This window comes from Fukomys damarensis, unplaced genomic scaffold (genome assembly GCF_012274545.1).
Source record: "Fukomys damarensis isolate Sample0158 unplaced genomic scaffold, DMR_v1.0_HiC HiC_scaffold_12, whole genome shotgun sequence".
Lineage (NCBI taxonomy): Eukaryota > Metazoa > Chordata > Mammalia > Rodentia > Bathyergidae > Fukomys > Fukomys damarensis.
Genome location: NW_022900924.1, coordinates 20211275 through 20226193, shown reverse-complemented (window position 1 = coordinate 20226193; position 14919 = coordinate 20211275).

Below are 14919 nucleotides of genomic sequence, written 5' to 3'. Positions count from 1 at the left end.
TCCTCACAAGTAGCAGAGAAGCTGCCGGTCACAGCAGGGAGCTCCGGTCTAGCACAGCCCTGCATCGAGGCAAACTGCAAACCCCTGCACTCGCTTCCTCTCCGTCGCTGGAAGTGCTGTGCGCACCCGCGGGCTGGCGCTGACCCTGCCCTACTTGGGAGGGCCACCGTCCTGCGGACCATTCTTTGCTCGAGGAAATGCTTTCGGAATATCATCGATGGAAAAGGCTCAGCCGTTGCTTCTCTAGAGGAAGAAGAGGCCCAGGCGTGGGGAAGGAGCGCGATTGCCTGCCTGGCTCCAGACCTGCCCTCTGAGCTCTTGACCACAGACCTCCAAACCCCCTGCAGGTTCACGGTGCTTCCTCGGGCGGCCTCAAGCCTGCTCACCAGCCAGCAGACTTCTTTCCCCGAGGAGGCTTCGCCCCCTGTTCACCTGCGCAACATGATCACCAGCGAGGCGACACCCACCTGCTGCTTCTGCCTTGTTGGAACCAGACTGCAGGCCTGAGGACCAGCCCTCGGTGTGCTGCGTCCCTCTGTCCTGGTCTCCCCGCTTCCGAACTTAAGTCCTTCAGTTCGAAAGACAGAGGACAGCCACAGGCAGTATTTGCAGCGGATTTGGAGAGCTGCTTCAGGGAACAGAACTGTAGCTCTCCCTCACCTCTGCCTACAGGGATACTCTTTGTCCATCCACTCAGAGCAGGTGCTACCTAAAATTTATGTCTGTTTCTTTTAGTAAATCTTTGTTCAACAAAAAGACTGCCCTCTGCATTCCAAAGATGCATTCTTCACCATTCATCAGCCTGGCGCCCATAAGCTACAGGGCATGTGCCTGTGCACTCTGCTGACTCTGCCTTGAAGTAAACAGGCCCAAGATTTTGCTGCGTGTACTCACGCTGGTCAGATGGGGGCTGGGTTTCCCGTGGACCCTCCATGATTGACACCACCCTCACTCAGTAGGGGCTGGGCTGGATCGATAATCCCACTGCCCCGAGATGTGGAGAAGGATCCGAGGTTCCGGGTGGCGTCCTGGAAGGAAGTTCATCCTGTGATGTCTGCCCGTGCCCGTCAGGCACTTCAGCTGTCTGTAGCTGCCTTTCTGATTGGGTGTCTGCTGTGTCAAGCAGACCACCGGGCCAAGAAGAGCCTCTTCCTCGGGTTGGCCCGTCCTGGAGCAGCAGCTCGCCCTGCTCAGCCCCACTTGTTGGCAGAGCTGCCTGGGCCTGGCTTCCCTCGGGCTGCTGCGTGGCTGGCCATGACCTCCCAGGCCTCCCCAGGGATGCAGGCTCTGCTCTCTCCTCCTGTCGGGATCCAGATTAGGACAGTACAAGGGCTCCTCCACAATCTCCATAACAACAGTCCTGCTATTTGTAAGTATCAAAAATCCCCATTCCCACCAAACCCAGCAAAACATGGCTCTACATCATCAGATGACTGTAACAGTCACAAGTGTGCGGTCCCTTCCTCTCCTCTCTGCTCTGCAATTGTGGCTTCCTCCTCCCATTCTGCCCATTGTTCTAGGCTCTTATGACCTTAAACCTTCCAGTGCCTGGGGTTAAAAACATCAACTTTATCAGCTAATTCCTCCAAGAGCCCTGTAATTCATGCAATGTTTACCAATCTCCATCCTAACAGTGCAGCCACAGGAGCTGGGTTCCGCTGCCTGGCCAGGAGGCCAAGGGCCTATGGTGATGAAGTCACTGCAGCTGGCGGCAAAGGTGAAACACTGCGTACTTCAAGTTTCATACAAAGGAGACGATGGCTGTGCTGTTGGCAGAAGGGCAAACCCCACTGAGACAGTTACTGCACAATGTTGTCTCTACTCTGGAAGATGCTGTGTTGCTTTCTCAGAAGGGGCTTTACAGGTTGATGCTCAATGTCTTCCTCCAATTCAAAAAGAAAGATGATTATGTGCATATTTATATGTACAGTATGTATACACAAATGCATCTGTTACAAACATCAGTATAGGCATGTTGATGTTGATAGACATGTATCCAAAGTTTCACCACTCTTATTCACATATGGATGAGCCATGTTAGAGTTGTCCAGAGAATCAGAACCAATCAGGTATGGGTGTGGGTGTATGGGTGGGTGGGTGTGGTGCATAATGCATGTAGAAGAGGTATGCACACACAGAGAGAGGTGCAGGCAGACACGACAGGTGCCCTAGAGACTGGCTCATGTGGCCGTGGGGCTGAAGCATCCTAATGTCTACAGTCAGCAAGTTGGAGACGCAGGGCCTAGGGACAGCTGGAGTCTGAACCTGTGGGTCTGAAAACCAGGAGAGCAGATGACACAGGGTTTCATCACCCAAGTCAGCAAGATCAGACCCAAGAAGAGCCAGTGACCCAAGCTGATCCTGAAGCTGGAAAAGGCTCAGCATCCCACCCCAGCAGTTCTGCAGAGTATTCCACTTCCTCAGCTCCTTTCTTCTGCTCAGACCTCCAACTGATCAGGTGAGGTCCACCACATTATAAGGCAATTCACCCCAGCCAGTCCTCCGACTCCAGTTTTTATCTCAGCCAGAGACACTCTCACAGGCACACATGTCCAGAACAACATTCGTCTGTAAGTCTGGATACCCCATGGCCTAATCAAACAGAACATAGCATTAGCCTCACAATCCCCTTACAGACATAATAGATACTTAAAATATGACCCTGCAACAGCACTCTCTGCTATTAACCAAAAATTAAGACATATTTCTTCACAATTTCACAAGAATGCTCATAACTGATTTTTCATGGTACACAAAGACTGGGAAAAAAAATTCAACAGTCCACTGAACAGTAGCTAACCAAATGATGTTTTATCATCCACTTCAATGCTACCTGGAGATAAAAGGGAAGAGATTGTTGATTTGTTCAACAGCCTGCATGCGTCTAAAAACATGATGTCACATATAAGAAACACTGTAATACAACCTACTCGTGACCCCATGAGTCAGACGGCAAGAGGAGGCAAGCTGGACCCAGTGGCAGACATCAGAACATGCTCAGCTCTGAGGAGTGTGTTCACTGAAAATCTGCAGGAGGCTTTATGGATGATGGAAATGTTCATTATCTTGATCAGGACAGGAGTTGCTCTGGGGTAGGAGCTAAATAAAAACCTGAGAACATTACACTGCAAAACTCAGTTGTACATCACAGAAGTTGTATCAAGGGGAAACAATTACCAACAAGAAACAGATAAGAACAAATGCCAGTGGTAGAAGACCTTACACTTCCGGCCACATTGCCTCTTCTCCCGGATAAAACTAGGTGGGGAGCATGGGAGGGAAATATTTATGGGAACTTTGCCAACACTATCAGAAGTCAGGGCTGCCGTAAGAAGAATCTGAGGAGGAGAAGAAGCAAAAGCATCCCATGCTGTGGGCACAGAGCCTCCAGTGCAGAGCACAGGTGGGTGCAGGGGACTGGGCATTGGGTGTAGGGCCACCGTGAGCCTCTTCACTCTCAGGCGGAAATGGCCAGCAGAGGTTGCCTCTGACTCGCATGTCCTCATCGATTTCTGCCCAGCACTGTTTAAAGGCTGCCTTCCTCTGTCTCCACGAGGACCACAGCAGAGGGGGCAACACTCCTCTTATCCACTGGCTTCACTGATGGCCACCTCTGGATGCCAGGTGCTTGTTCAGTTCCTGTGCGATCTGCTCTGGCCACAGCAGGGAACAGTCCATCAGAGGCTAATCTGCAGAGCCCGAGTGCCTGACCACCCTATGCTCCCTCCCATCCAACTCCTGGAGAAGCAGAGCCGGTCTTAGATGGTGGACTGAAGATGACATCCAGGGCCAGATTGCTCTGGCCTCCTTGAGACTCTGTGTGAAGTGGTCATGTTACAGTACATCACCTCCCTGATTTAAGGATGGGAAAACAGATTGCCTCAGCTTTCTAAATGAAGGAAAGAATACCGTAAACCTCATGGCCACCCAACCTCCAGAGCCCATGGAGACTGAGTCACCATCCATAGAAGCCAGTTCTTCTAACACACTACAAGCTTTACGTTTAGAAGCAAGAGTTAAAAACCTGTTCTGGCACAGGTCTTAAGTGTCACCCAAATCCCAAGGCTTATTTTATTCCATTCTGTGGTGCTATTGGCAGGTGGGGGTCTTCTAGAAGAAAGTGAGGTCACTGGAGGGGTGCAGGAAAGGGGATTTGGGGGCCTCAGCCCCCTTCTCTCCCACCACATCCTGACCACATGAGGCGAACAGGTCTCCCCCACCGTATGTCCCCTCCATGCTGTCCCACCTCACCACAAGCCCTAAGTGATGAGGCCACACAACCAGGGTCTGAACCTTCTGAATCCATGATCTCAAATAGACCTTCCCATCTGTTAAGCTTAAACTATTTTGTCTGAGTCACAGAAAGTTGACTAACACAAAATCTGATTAGGCCCATCTCTTTACTTGAGGCTATATAGACAATCTCAAAGAATGACCCCAAAAAAGGGTTTCTTAGCTTTGGTTTGGAGCATGTTTTAGGCTTATGTTTAAAGATGAGTATGGCCACACAAGAAAATTCGAAAGGCCTCAAGTGCTTCAGTCAAAATTTCCAAAATTCATTCTAAAAGAAAGAAGAGCAACCTCGTTCAACTAAGGGATGATATGAAGGTAAATGCTTAGGAAAGTTCCAAAAACAAGATCTGCTTTCACTAGGAGCTGAAGGACAGAAGGAGACACTGTAGGTCCTAAGTGTCTAGCGAAACTGTTCTTGGAGTCTCTGACAAAGACACAGACCAATACAAGAGGATAAACGGAGCTCCTGAAGCTTGCTGAAGGAAACTTGGAGGAGGCACACGTGCACGCTGCCCTCCCCAGGGTGACACGGATGGTGTGACTGGGAATTGCTGTAGCATGAGTCAGAGCGCACAAACCTGCAACAATCAACATAAAGCATTTTGCAACAACTGAATTCTGCTGCTAAGTGAACTGCTTCTTTAAATACCCTTCGAAGAAGAAAGACAGGAGATGTACAACACTTCTGAAGAAAAGCAAATAAGTGAAGGAATGTGAGTTCAAATGAAAATTTCCAAATTAAGCAAACAGCTTTGAAGTCAGAAAATGTACAATCAAAAAGTAAAATTCAAAAGCTTCAGCAGAATTCAAAATACCATCTGAAATACATCGGGAACATATAACAAAACTCCGAAGATGATTACTAGCCAAAGACTTTGCCACTTGGAGAATGAGAAGAAATTTTCTACCCTACATGAAAACATCAACTGTTTCCCCTCAGTGCCGCTAGATGACCAAAGTCTGGCCAAAGTCCTTGAAGATAAATTGATATGATCCACTTATTTTTGTTAATGCCAGATTATCTCCTATAGAGAAAATGCTTGAGAAACCTTGCAGGCAGCAGTGGTCACTGAGAGAAAGCTCAGGAGCTTAAGAAAAGAAAGTGTGCAGAACAGGAGCTAATTGGCCAAGTGAGACTTCCAATCTGAGCTTTCATCCTGCGACCTCATGGCCCTGCCTCTCCCAGCTCAGCCCACAACAGATGCTGGAATCCGGGGAGTTTCCTACAGGACTAGGTTCTAAGCAAGCACAGGCATCACTGGGGGAAGAAATGGCTGGAAATGAAATGATAACATCTCTCTATCAAGTCTTTGTCTCACATTATAGACTGATCATCTCAGGCATGTCCTTCAGCGCCCCCAAGCTTTCTCGGATGGATGAAATGCCCATCTCCCATTCCTCAGCTGTAGGGAACAAGGAAAGGGGATGTTACTAGAACCCTGCAGGGAATCCTGGTCTCCTGTGAGACACAACACAAGTCGAATTAGTGAATAAAAGACAGGAAATGAGATTAGAGAAGATCCTGAGCTTTGGTCCCGATCAATGCTGCTCTGGGCAGCAAAGACAAAGACACCCCAAGCTTGCCACTATTTATTGGGTTGACAGGGAGTATCAGATGTCTCAGAGGGTGGCAGTAATCCTAAGACCATGAGGATCTTATGCCAATAAGGATAATGCTGATGAGGGTCTTATGTTGATTATGACTGCAAGATAAGTAAAGACATTATTACAACAGCAGATGGGATGAGTTAAATTGATAAGGAATTTGATCCTCCCCAGATGACACCTTTCTACTTGATTCTCAAAGATCCAGGATGTCTTCAGCTGATGTAATCTTGCCTTTAAGTATCACAACATCACAGGACTATTGAGATCTCAGCTATAATCGGAGGCAAAAATGGAGTTATGTTTTGGCATGTCATAGCTGGACTGTAGGCAAGAAGACTAAGTCTGATCATAATTTAATTGTGAAATGACTTTTCCCAAAAAATATGTAGAATGGCTCCCAACACTGGGCCACCTGTCATGTTCCCTGGGTGGCAGCTGAATCCCTGGCCCTCAGCAAAACCCCCTGAGAGGTCACACTGACTCCACAACTTTGCAAGACTGAGAGACATGTGACCCAAGCCATCAGGTGGGACGAGAAATCCAACAGGAAGGAAGCCCTGTCTTCACCATGAAGACTGGAGCTTACTGAAACTCTATGGCATATGGGAAGGTCACGGTGCTGGGGAGGCCTCTGACTTCTAACCAACAGTTATGATGCTGTTAACCCTGAATCTTGGTGGGGAGTTGGCAGGACAGCAATGAGAGCAAACTACCACTGAGCACACCATGCACTCACACTTGTGACTGGGCCCTGCCTACCTTCCACATCCACTGTCCTCTCTTCACTCTGCTCGCTGTACCCCAGCTCCTTGCTTGAACCCTCCATTCACATGACTTCCGTCATCCATTTTCACAGGAACTTTCTCCCTCCCCAGAAGCCCCCACTTCTGGTCTTTGTATTGCTGGTTCCTCCCTGACACTTGGGTCTCAGGTCAAAACTCACTTTCAGACAGGTCTTCTCTAAATGTCCATCTAAGGAAGGACACAGAGCTCATAAAACCACTCTGACTTGTCTTCCTCCCAGCACATACAACCAGCAAGCACTTCCTATCATTTCCTGGCTTACTGTCTTCATCTCACCGCTGGAATTTAAGCTCCGTGGACACCGATTGCGCATCTTGTTCATCTCTGTTCTCTAGGACCTAGCAAGGTGCAGAGTGACTGAACCCCGCCTGTCAGTGCTACACACTGGAAACCTGTGCAGCCCTGGAAACTGAAGCACTGAAGGATGAGCACATGGTCACACTTGGAGAAAGTGACGAGGATGGGGTCTGAACCAGGTACAATTGCACACCCCAAGAGAACCATCTGCCGTGCATTCAATCCTACCCACAGTTCAGCTGGAAGATGGTATCTCATTGAAAGCCAACCTGATCTTTCATCAACTCAGATAAAACATCATGTATGTATGAAACACGTCAACTGCAGCTGTTCAGTTTGTAAAACTCTTACGAGTTTTGACATTATATATACTTACCAGAAACTGCTGCCACAAATAATACACAAAACATTTTCATTGTCCCCAAAAGATTCCTATGTCCCTTCCTCCAGCTGCCCCTGGCACTGGGCTACTACTAATACTCACAAGATACAAGAAGTTGGTTTTCCACTTCCAAACAACCGAAATACATGGAGTCCAAGAATAAGGATTATTTTGTGTCTGCTTCTTTCGTTCAGCATTCACAGTGTTGCTACGCTTATAATTAGCTTCTTGTCATTGCTGAGTAAAAGGTGCACGGCTGTACATTTAACATCATTTTAAATCTGCAACAGTTGTCACTTTGTGATTGGCTTGTTGTAGGGTCAGTGCCATTTGTCCATTATCCAGTTTTAGTTTCAGTCCTGGGCAGGGCAGAACCAAATGCTCCCAGAGTTCCTTTCTTCTGCTAGGGTGACAAAAGTCTGCCTCAATTAAGTGGAATCTTGTCATTATTACTTTATGTCCTCCACCTGGGAAATATTTTTCCTTGTATATTTCTTCTACCAGCAGCAAAAGATCTTAGTCTGTGTCCTGGAAATGAAAGAGACCTCTTGTGCTTATAAAACCAGGTTGTGTTTCAACTCATTTTGCAGAAGAAAGGAGACTATACCTATGTCCAGGAGTCTGGAGGATTTTCGTCCTCTCCCCTAGCAACTTAATGCTTCTGATCAGTGGTTTAAAAGTCTTAGAAGGACGGTGTGGGGCATTGTGTCCTCCCCTTAGAGGTCTCAGGTCCTCACTGAGTACTCAAGCCAAGCAGAGATCTCTGCAGGTGAGATCTGCCCTCCCCCAGGCTTCTCCTACACACCCCTCTGAGGCCCAGAGAAGAGTTCACATGCATGGACTCTCCTTGTGTTTGGGGCCCACAGTTACTCTAACCTGGCGGTCTAGCTCACATTTGGTCAGCAGTCACTTGAAAGTCTAGCTGAATTCTTCTTAGCCATCTGTATATTGGTCATCTCTTTATTCCATATTCCAGCAGTGAACAAGCTGACATCCTGTCTCTCTTTGAAGGATCTAATCCTTCTCTGGAATCTAGTTTGTTGAGTGGTCTTGAGTCTCAGCTCTTTGATGGACACTAGAACATATATGATTTTGCTGATGACTTGGGCTTTTCTATTACTAGGAGTGTTCTTGACCACCTTCTAAATCTTAAGAAGAAGGCAAAATCTAACCTATATTTTCCTAATTCTTTGCATTCTGTATACCTCCCCTCCAATTTCTTCTTAACACAGAAACATGTATCACCAGCAATAATGGCGAGACATTCATGTGCCTGGGTGTGGATACAGGCCAGTTCTCTTGCAGGCTCTTGAGTCCCAGAACTTCAAGTTCCAAGTTGTTAAATACTTAAATTAAGGGGAATAGCATTTTAAGGAATAGGACATCTGTACAGTTAAATATAAATCTACTGAGATAAAAATTTTCACATCTCCTTTAAGATTCAGAGATTTAAGCTGTATGTTAATTTTCTAATATATAAATAGCCCTAAAATCCAAAAGAATAAAATAAAAATGTGAAGATGATTCATCAAAGAAGAAATATGGATGAGCAATAAACAGTGAAAATAATCAATATCACCTATCAGATACGTGCTTATAAATTGTAGTTTCCCTCGGTACTCATGGGGGACTGGATCCAGGATGCCCTCAGGACACCAAGATCCAAGGATGCTGAAATCACATACATAGCAGTATCGTATTAGCATACAGCCTGCACATATCCTGATGTATACTTAGCTCAGCTCTAGATTACTCATGATACCGCCCACAATCCAAATGCTACGTGAGTACCTGTAGTACTGTATTGTTTGGAGGACGAGAACAAGGAAAAATGTCTGTACATGTTGAATACCATTGTAACTTGTTGAATCTGTGTCTGGTTGAATCCCAGGTGTGCACTAGGTAGATTCAGAGGGCCCTCCAAATGTGACGGGGTACCGCTACACTGATGAAATTTAAAATGTATATGTCAAAGCAGACAACAAAACTGAAATAGCTATAAAGAGACAAAACTGAGTTTGCTGCAGAAGTTTTACAGTCCCTTGGGAGGTCATATTTGCAGTGTGCATTGAAAACCTTTAAAAATATGCATAAATCTTATCATCTTTTGCTGATCTTCTTGCACACCCAGGAGGACTGGTCATGGATTAGAGCAAGGCTATAATCGACTACATATTATGATAAACACATGTTGGGCAGTCTGCATCTAAGAAAACAGCATTTGTTCCATCTTAACTTGAAATCTAGAAAACCATGGGGTAAATATCAAAAACCAACAATTTCCATTGGTCCCAGTTAGTGAGTTAAACAGAATCGGATTGAGCTGCCAATATTGATAAAAATTATTTCCTACCCAAAATTCCAGAATCCTGGCTTCCCTTCAAAGACCAGAGAAGATTGATAATTCCCTGCTCCAATACAAAATGACACTAAAACATTTAAAAATTGGAAACAAGGGCTGGGGATACAGCTCAATGCTTCTGCCCCTGCCTCGCAAGCACAATGTCCTGAGTTCGATCCCTGGTACAAAGAAGAAAAAAAAATAGAAATAAAACCTTGGTTGCAGCTCAATATGACTCCCCTTTCAGCTAGGACACAGTTTTCTGGTCCTCCTGGATTCACACCAGATTCTACTATGCCGTGCTCAATATCTCTATAATGCACTTGACCCCTCTGAGCACCATGAACCTTTGGATTTATGACAATGAGCTTCACAATCCACAGTGCATCCACATAATGGAATTCCAGTCACCAAGCTACACAAGGAAACGTCATTATATACATAATCCCTTTGTTTGCAGGACCCTGCATTAGTTTTTTTGTTTGTTTGTTTGTTTTCCCAATGCTATGTAACAAATTATCACAACAGTTTATTCCCCCATACAGGACTGGTATCCCTAAGGCTCTACTCAAGTTTTCAAGGGGCTGCAACAAATGTCACCCTGGCCAGATTCCTTGGAATAGTTGGGCTCTTCCAAGCTCACGGGGCTGTCTGAAGCATTCCTCTTTTTGCGGCTGTAGAATATACAATTTAGCACCTCTTCAAGGCCAGCAAACAAGAGTCTCTGCTGCTTTGTGTTTTTGAGCACAGGAAGGCTTTCAGTCCTCTTCTAAAAGAACTTCTTGATTAGTGCAGGCCCACTATGCATATTCTCACATTTGATTTACTCCAAGTCAACTAATTAGAGACTTTAATTCCATCTGCAGAATTCCTTTGCTTTTGCATGGTAGTGAAACATATCCATAGCTCTCAACCACATATCCAAAGATCCAAAGATCCCAGTCACCCTCAAGAAGAGCTCACATGCAGAGAGGCAGCGTCCATGGGAGCCACTTAGAGCTATGCCTGCCACAAGCCTGAAGACTTCTGGCCAAGAACAAAGGATTGAAAAGTAATGCACTGAAATTCTAACCCTGATTTCCTCTGGATTGAAATTACATATGCATGTTTTTGTTTGTTTGTTTGTTTTTGATACTGGGGATCAAACTCGGGTCCTTGCACTTGCAAGGCAGGCCACCGAACCACTAAGCTAAATCCCTGGCCCTACATATGCATTTTATTTCCTCTTTGCAATTGCCTTTATTTTCCAACCCTTCTGTGCATGTTTACAATAAGAACACAATAAAAGCACCCTGAGATGAAGGAGCCTTGCTTACATTATTTGTTCTGAAAAACCTGTCAAGCATGAAGACTTGAATTTATACAGGCTGATAAACTTGCCTATTAAAAGGAAAATACAAATTTAGAGGGTTGCTGTCACTGTTGTTTTCCCTCTTGCATTAAAAAGGTACAATAAGCTTGGAAATAAAGCCACTAGATGACACTCCTATTCCAGCCCCACTGGGACTGGGGCCACTCACTAAAGGCTGTGGTTCTGACCACCATCAGAGCTCTGAGAAGCACACAAAAGTAAATCACAGAAATTGTGGCCTGTGGAACATGGCTGGGGGATCAGGGTGCATTTTTCGTAAAAATGAGTTGAGAGAAAGACTTTTAAGACAGCTCCTTTATTGTAATGGAATCTGATCTAATAATATTGGATTTCACAAAGAATTGTCCTGCATAACAATGACTAATGACAATGTTCAAAACTCAGCCATTTGCTGTCAAATGATTTATACCAGTGTGTACATTAAGAAATGATACTTTTGAGATAGAGAAGAGGAGAGGGGAGGGGAAGGGAGGTGAGGAGAGGAGAGGAAACTGACTGATTACAGCTCTATCTGCCTTCTATACCATTTGCTGTCACAGATTTTTGAACAATAAAAAGCTACTTTCCTCAGGATTTCCCCAGCTCTGCTGGCAGAAGAGTACATATTTGTCTTGAGAGTGCAAATGGCTCCATTCTTGGCCACTCGATGCTCACAGGAGAAGCTAGGACTGGACTAATAAATCTGATTGTCATACAGTTTGATGTTCTGTTTCTAAGCGTGGACACCCAGGCTAACTCTTCGGGTCTGGGACAAAGTCACTGGGGGCACATTGGCTAGCATTTGACCAGGGCAAAATATTCCACCATTATTTATCAGATTCCCTCTACCTTTGACGATGAAATAGAGATGTTTGATCAACCCTTTTCATAGATGATAAGAGGATTACCTGTTACACTTTGGACACTGGATAATAAAAGCAATATACTTTTAAAAACTCATTATTCATAGAAAAACTTATTTTTATTCACTGTAGTGCTATTGAGGATAGGTAACTTAATTAGCTATCTTCCAGTCAGTTAGACAGGGCCCCCCCTCAAGGTGCCAGTCCTCCAGGAGCCAACATTGCAAGGAGCCAACATGGAGAACAACTGAAGCACATACATTGGTTAGCATTATAAAAAGAAGAGGAACTACTTCCCCTAGAGATAGCGGTGATTGATATTCTAAATGGGAAATTCCTTGTATGTGACTTGTTTTCCCAGCAGATCCCCATTTAATCAATGTTACCTGGGTGACTGTACTTGTAATCTTATTGGTTGGTGGTGGTTTTGTCCCACCTCATGTCCACCTTGTTATTTTCCACTGGGTCTTACAGTTTTGTCCCACTTTGTATCCACCTCGCCACATGGCTTTGCTGTATAAAACACCTTTGCAAAGTGAGGTGGGCAGGCAACCCACTTTCCGGTCCCCCTTCTGTCTCTCTTTCACAGAAGCTTTCTTTTTCTCAATAAATGTTTCCTTACCCTTAAGCTCCGCTGCTCCTAGAATTCATTCTTTGATTTTAGAGAACATGAACTCGAGTTTTGAATACACACCAGGTTTGGGGTTACATCTACTCCTCCTGTATAGTGTCATACTCGTCCCATCAAATTAGCCTCTATTTTAATTAGAAAACTGTGGTGAATGCTCAGGCCAGCAGCAAATGCTTCTCTTTCTCCAGTTTGCTGGACATTAGCAGGTGGCCAGTGACTCATTATTCTGTGTCAGTCCCTTCCCTAACTTTGGTTCAGAAGGAAGGAGGTGCTTTATAATTCTCTGTCCATGGGTAGTGTTGCAGCTGCTGATTATGCTAATTCTTGCTTACTTGCAAATAAGCTTGTGTTTATTTTGTGTCTCACCAGCTGTCAACAAAGACATTTTAGGAATAATTCCCATATTTAAAAAGCAGACTTTGTTCTGGTGTCCTGCTGTGAGTTTTCCTGGCATTGGGCCCACTATGGGGAGAGCTCCCAGGTCAGAAAGGTGGGCAGAGCCTTCAGGGCAGCCCTCCTGGCCTAGTCCCTGTCACCTTCTCTGCTTCCCTTCACCTGTGGGGGGTCTTGCAGTGGCAGGAATTCTGCCTTTCTTGAGCAGAGCCTAAAGTGGTGCTGTAATGGTAGATGCATGGATTTATGGGAAGATCTTATTTTATGGTGGTTAGGGAGGGTTGCTTCATATTGATGTTGGAGAAAATGCCCTCTCAAATTGGAAACTCCAACAATCTTCGGCAAGCCTGTTTCACTGTCCCTAAGGCTTTGAAAAGTATTTTCATTTAGCAGCCAGGATGGAAAGCAAATTATGTCTTATAAACAAATAATTGTGCTCCTGATCTCACTTTGGGCTTATATTCTATTTATATGTTATTGTCTGGATTTGATTTGATTTGATTTGATTTCATGAAGGAAATAGCAGAATTTTTAATCAGCTTTTGAAAGGAGCATTATTGCAAATGAAGAAGGAAAAGATCAGTAAATCAAAAAGCATTTAATTTTTACTGGTTTCCCCCTTTCTAACTATTGTCTCTGCTCAGCCATCTTTTCAGCCAGCGAGTCAATGCGGATGAAGTAATCCATACATAAGAAACACTCTGAGACTCCTGTTTCTGCCAATGAATCTGCCTTTTTTAACAGCTTCCCAAAGGGCTTGGCTCACCACTGAAATTACCCTTAAATTGCATTCCTGGGTTCCATCTCCATTTCCTCAAACCACAGTGAGAGGAAAGGACAAATCCCACAAGCTTGAGGTTTTCTTGATAGAAACCTCAGGGAGCTTGCAGACCTGGAAGGGTGCCTGGCATCAAGAGTTTCATGGTGACCCCCGATTTTGCCACAGCTCTCCCACCTCCGATGGTCAAGGCATTCGCACATAGTGCCATGTCTGAATCTGTTTTGTTCTGGTACCAGGGATCCAAGGCAGGCGGCGGAACCACTGAGCCAAATCCCTGGTTGATGTGTCCAAAGCTGTATTCCCACTGCTATCCTTGGTCAAGGCTTGTGCTGAACTCCAGGATTATAGGAGAAATTAGCTGAATCTTTCCCTAAACGAACTGAGAGTGAGAGTAAGGAAAATGCAAACACATACAGGTGGGACCTCAACCTTCTGGGGTGGATTGAAAGGCATCTGAGAAAGCTTTTTAAAGTAAGGGGCAGAGAGGAGCTATTACGGCGCACAGAAGTTAAGCAGACGTCATGAACAGAGACAGACGAGTGAAGGGAATCTCAAGGACACACTGGTGATTCTCCAGAGCTTGCACATTATGCTGATCTCCATTTGTACCCTCCCACACCACTCATTAACAGGTATATCCGTCTGTTCTTCCTCATTATGACAAAACACCCAGAGCCAGCTATTTCTGAAGAAAAGGCACTTCTTTAGTTCATGGCCTTGGAGGGGCAAGGACCTGGTGCTGCTTCTGCGTGGCTCCTGTGCAGGTCTCGATAGAATCCCATCCCAAGGGGAGCACATGCAGGAGCAGGAGATCACTCTGCAAGACCAGAAGCCAAACAGTCAGGGGCGCCTCAGTCTCCTCAAGGACAAGAGCCCAGTGACCTGACAGCCTCCCAGAGGCCTCACCTCTTAAAGGTCCACCACTCCCGCTGCCAACTGAGGAAGGACTGAGCCAACAGCTTGTGAACCTTCAGGGCCAAGCCACATCCACACAGTGGAGCTGTGCAGCCCAGGAGGGATCCTTACTCTTCAGAGGCCTCAGGGTACACCTCATCATTTTCTTATAGTCTAGCAATGAACAAGCAGAATTTGAAAGTAACAATGCAATACTATCTATAGTGGCACCTCAAAAATGAAATATCTATGCAGAACTCTAACAAAATATATAGGCAATA